Raw genomic sequence first — 6,000 nt, forward strand, 5'->3', positions numbered from 1 at the left:
ATTCCTGGCAGTTAATGGATGATGGATCTCATGGCTAAAGAGTTTAGTCAGCTATTCACGTACCTTTGGAGCTTCGAGCCATAGGTTCATAAGGTCCCCTTGGTAGCTTGGATAGAGTTGAGATTCAGTTTTTGAGTCAGTTTGAAATGTTCAAATTGACAAGAAGGAGTTCGATTATATATGATATAATTGAACTGGTTAATTATATATGATAAAATTGATTAAATGTATGAGATACATTATTTTGGCGGAAATTGGATATAAATATGATTTATATCAAGTAGAGGAGAAAACACTATAGTAGATATATGATATCAAAATATAGGTTAAGAATATAATATGTTTATATTCATTATTTAATTAATTAGGCGGTTATGAGATAATTGGCCGAGTAATTCTCCGAAATCGTGCGAAAGTGGGAAGTTCGAATTTAGTTCTTGTAACTGAAGAATAAAATGAAAATTGTTTTCATTTTGTAAGACACGCAAAAAAATCGCTCACGGTGTGAAAGTATATGATCGCATAACGTTGAAAGCCTATACAATAGTGCCCATCTTCCTAAACTATCGAACACCTGCGCACTAAACGATCACCCGCAATTTCTAAACGATCACTTACTTTTTCTATACGATCGCTTAGCGCGTCGAGCAGACCTAAACGATTGCTTACCATTTGATAGACGATGGCTTAGCTAAACCTACGATCATGTACCTTTTTCTAAATGACAAGCACCTGACTATACGATAGTCTTCTACTATCTCCCACTTGTTTGTTCGTACTACACGATCGTATTTTCCTCCTTCCCTCTACCAATTCCATCAAAGTCCACCCTTTGGATTCTCACTCCGAGAATATCGAGGGCTTTAAGTGGTGGTGTCGTCCCCAGTTGCTGTTGGTACGTTTACTTGGTCTTTTGTATTTTATTTGTTAAAGCATCCCTGTAATTAGTGTTACAATGCATATCTATTTGTTAGATTGTATATTTGGTAATTCTGTCACAATGAAATCAGAAAGATCCGCTTCCGCTCATGGATTCTCTTGTTTAAGAGTTCTTTCGCCTTGTTTCTATAAGAAAATCATCAATAATTCAATAGTTTTCCTAGTGTTATATGTAGATGATATCCTACTCGTTGGGAATGATGTAGGTTTATTGAGATCAATTAAGAACTGTTACCAACCCAATTCCAAATGAAAGATTTGGGAGAGGCTCAGTTTATTCTTGGTATTCAGATCTTTCGGGATTAGAAGAACAAAGTGTTAGCGCTATCTCAGGCATCATACATTGACAATTGCTCAAGTACTCGATGTAGAACTCCAAAATAGGCCTACTTCCTTTCCGGCATGGAGTTACATTGTCTAAGGAAATGTGTCTTAAGACACCTCAAGAGGTTGAGGAGATGAGACGAGTCCCCTATGCATTTGCCGTTGGCATTTTGATGTATGCGATGTTGTGTACTAGACCAGACATCTGCTACGCTATGGGGATAGTCAGTAGATATCAATCTAATCCAAAACAAGGTCACTGGACTGCAGTCAAGAACATCCTCAAGTATCTTTGGAGAACAAGGGATTACATGCTCGCGTATGGATCTAAGGATTTGATCCTTACTGGATACATGGACTCTGACTTTCAGATTGATAAGGATTCTCGAAATCCACTTCAGGCTCAGTGTTTACTCTTAACGGAGGGGTTGTAGTATGGCGAAGCACTAAGTAAGGGTGCATCACTGAGTCCACGATGAAGGTCAAGTATGTAGCGGCTTGTGAAGCTGTTAAGGAGGCCGTCTGGCTCAGGAAGTTTCTGATTGATCTGGAAGTTATTCCAGACATGTCTAAGCCCATCACCCTTTATTGTGATAATAGTGGTGTTGTGGCAAACTCCAAGGAGCCTAGGAGTCACAAGTGTGCAAACTCCAGGGAGCCTAGGAGTCACAAGTGTGGCAAACATATAGAACGAAAGTATCATCTCATTTGCGAGATAGTGCATCAAGGGGGCGTGATAATCACGAAGATCACTTCAAAGCATAATGTTGCTTACCCGTTTATGAAGGCTCTCATGACTATAGTTTTTTAGGGTCACCTTCAGAGCATGGGTCTACGGGACCGCCCACGGCTGGACTAGTGGGAGATTTTTTGTACTAGGTCTTAGTGCCCTGGTTTATTGTTTTGTACTTGTTGTTATCTTATACACCCACTCACTTTAGGGAAAGTGGGAGATTGTTGGGGTTGATGCCTTAAACTTTCGTAGGGTCTTGTAGTTTGTAAACACTTGTATGAACAAACGCTTGTGATGTAATTGATAACGGGCAAAAATGCACGTCCGTTATCATAGTGCTAAGTTTTTAAACAATGTTGGATTACGTTGATGAAATATATTAATTTGTCTCCATTAAGGATCAATTTCATAATATTGCGGTTGCATGCGTTCATCGCATTAAAACAATTGATTTTTGTATTTTTGTGTAAAATATGCATTGATGCAATGCAAGAGTTCCGATCATAGGAAATCATCGGGAGAACGTTTAGATGGATACTGAGAGACCGCTAACAGCCTAGAAATGGAGCACCAAATGATAACAACGTCATGGCAAATCCAATCCTGTTGGCAAACAATCGCAATAGACCCATTAGGGACTATACATCGCCAAACCTCTATGATTTCTCTCCAAGAATCATGAGGCCTGCCCTCGATGAAAGTCGATTCAAGATGAAACCGGTGATGTTGCAGATGATCTAGACTATAGGACAATTTGGAGGAAGGAGTGGCGAAGACCGGCACGCCCACCTCTGAAGCTTTATTGAAATCTGCAATACTTTTGTGTTCCTGAACATCTCTACCGAAGAAGTTCGACTAACTCTATTCCCATTTTCTCTCTATGATCAGGCTAGGAAATGGGCATATTCTCTCGAGCTGGGAGAGATCACTTCTTGGGAACAGGTTGTGGAGAAATTCATGAAGAAATACTTTCCACCTACTGAGAACGCCAGATGATAGAAACTGATTACAAATTTTGAACAAGACATGGACGAATCGCTCAACGATGCCTGGGCGAGGTTTAAGAGGTTGGTCAGGGATTGTTCACACAATGGGTTGCCAGACTGCCTCTAGATGAAAATTTTTTATCATGGTTTGAATCCCGCTTCGCAAACAGCTGCCAATGCGGCAGCCGCTGGTGGTCTGCTTGATAAAACGTATGACAAGGCGAAGAATATATTGGATCGCATCTCTAAGAACCATGAAGATTGGAGAGAGAGTGACTAGAGATTGAGACTCAAAGACAATAACGCAAGTAATGGTGCTATTGCTTCACTACAAAACTAGATGACCGTAATCATGAACTTAATACAAGGAATTGCGATCGGCAGCCCAACACCACAAAATGGGCAAATCAACGCAATCAGTCAAAACATCGTAAGGTGTGAGACTTGCAGTGATAGGCATGCGATGGAAGATTGCCCGCAAAATCCACAATCTGTATACTTTGTAAAAAATAATCCCTTTTCGAATACCTACAACCTCGGGTGGAGAAACCACCCTAATTTTGCTTGGAATAATCAACAACAGAATTTCCAACCTATGGCGCAGAAAGAAGGGCCACCAGGATTCTTCCCACGCAACAATGGTCAAAAGTGCAATAAAGAAAGTAGCTCACAATCACCACAATCTTCATCTTTAGAGAGCTTGTTGAAGCAATATATTGAGAAAAACGAATCAGTGCTTCAGAATTAAGCTACATCAATTAGAAATCTCGAAATCCAAATGGGACAAATTGCGGGCGAGCTGAAAAACAGACTGCAAGGAGCGTTGCCGAGCTCAACTAAGCTCCCTCGCAATGCTAGGGGTAACGAGAAGGAACAATGCTTAGCAGTCTCCTTGCTAAGCGACAACATGATTGCGGAAGTAGAGGAGAAGCCCATCGCGACCAACTTGAATGCGGTGACAGCTGAAGACCCATTGACTATAGTTTGGAGAAGCCCGAGAAAATAGACCCTGAAGTTTTGTCCACCTTTAAGCCTCTAGATCTTGAAACAGAAGAAGTCCAACCATCAGCAACTCCAAAAAGACCGAAAGAGGAACAAAATGAGGAAGAAAAGATCGCAATAGTGGTTGTAGCGCAAAATGCTATTATCCCACCTAAAATGGTCGACTCAGGAATCTTCATGATCCTATGCTCTATCGGAGGGACCTATAGTGGCCAAGCACTATGTGATCTTGGGGCAAGTATAAACATAATGTCACTATTAATCTTCAAATAATTGAATGTCGGCACACTTACGCCCACAAAGGAAACTTTCCTACTCGCTAACAGATCCCGAATACACCCTGAAGAAGAGTTGAAAAATGCCGCAATTTCAATCGATAAATTCATCCTGCCGGCAGACTTTCTTATTTTGGATTATAAAGCGGACAAAGATGTGCCCATCATGTTAGGACGACCATTCCTTTCAACGGTTCACACTCAAATTGATGTGCGTAAGAGGGAAATTGTAATGAGCATTCATGGGGAAAAACTCCGGGTTAAGGCAGTAAAGATCCCAGAGGACAAAGAAAAGAGAGAAAAACCACCATGGACTTGAACAAACTAACCTGGAATAAGTGGTCTCTGAGTATTATATGATTCAACCTCATCAGGGACGTAATCCTTTTGAATATCCTTTTCCCGCATCAAATAATTTATGAACTTTTATCTTACTCGTTATTATCTATTATCGCAATTACTTTGTTTTACTGACTATCTATCTACACTGTTCTTATTCTTAAAAAAAAAAAAAAAAAAAAAACTTGTTGTTTTGTTCAAAATCATTTGACCCTCTATTTGTTTGTTTATAACGATTAAAGCACAGGATTGCGGAGATGCTAAATGAAGCAACAAATTATCTCCCTCCATCACCGCAATCCAAAGGAGAGAGATCGCCACAAAGATGGATGCATCAATACACAATGCGGGCGACAACACAAATTTGGGGGTGTATTCTTCCTTATCTTTATTTCAAATTTTTCGCTATCGCATCGCATATTAGTCTTTACAATTTTTATCACCCATCCTCTTTGATTACCGCAATCATATGACATAGATAAATTTAGTGAATCACCACATGCTGTTTCTTTGCCGAGTATGATTTCAATGATGAAAAATATGCTTCTATGTCTTTCATATATACTAGAGTCAACTTAGTCTTAAGATAGTCACCTCATAAAATATTTCTAGAAGTTAGGGGTTTGCAAGCTTTCTTTCAAACTCTCTTTACGAAGCATTCTAAGAACATTGCATGACTTATTTTAATCTTTTGGCAATAAGGACATTGCCGCATTTTAAATTTGGGGGTGAGGTATTTATTTTCGACCTTGCTATTTTCTATAAAAAAAAATATACTTTTGAGAATAACAACTCCATTATCAACGCAATGGAAAACCCATGTTGATAAAAGTTAAGTTAAAAAGCACTTACCCGTAGTTGGATATCCGCATGATACATGTGGGGGCAAGCCAAAACGAAAGTAAGTCACCAGGTCATAAATAAATGACCGCAACTCCGCTGCCAAGTAGGTATGAGTTTAGTCTGAAAAAGAGCACATTGCTCGTAATTGGATATCCGCATGACACCCATGGGGGAAGCCAAAACGAAGGCAAAGCACTTGGATCAGCGCAAGGTCAGAAAAAAATAACAATGACAAGAAATATGCAAGGATAAAATCATTTGATACCTCGGTGGAAAATTTTCTTTTTAAAATAAATCATGCGATGTTCTAGAAATTAGTAAAGTCCTTTTGAAGGTTAAGCTTGCAGTCCCTAGGTCTTAGAAATATTTTAAGAAGAGACTTGAATAAGACTTAAGGAAATTTTGGCATATAGGATTTGAACGAAGTATCTTTGAGAAATCTAGGAAAAGAACTTTGCGGTTGACTTGCTAAAGGAATCTTCAGCTTATGCTTGAGGACAAGCATTGTTTAAATTTGAGGGTGTGATAACGGGCAGAAATGCACGTTATCATAGTTTTA

The sequence above is a fragment of the Benincasa hispida genome, chromosome 4 (assembly GCF_027475165.1).
Source record: "Benincasa hispida cultivar pf3 chromosome 4, pf3_genome.v1.1, whole genome shotgun sequence".
NCBI classification, from domain to species: domain Eukaryota; kingdom Viridiplantae; phylum Streptophyta; class Magnoliopsida; order Cucurbitales; family Cucurbitaceae; genus Benincasa; species Benincasa hispida.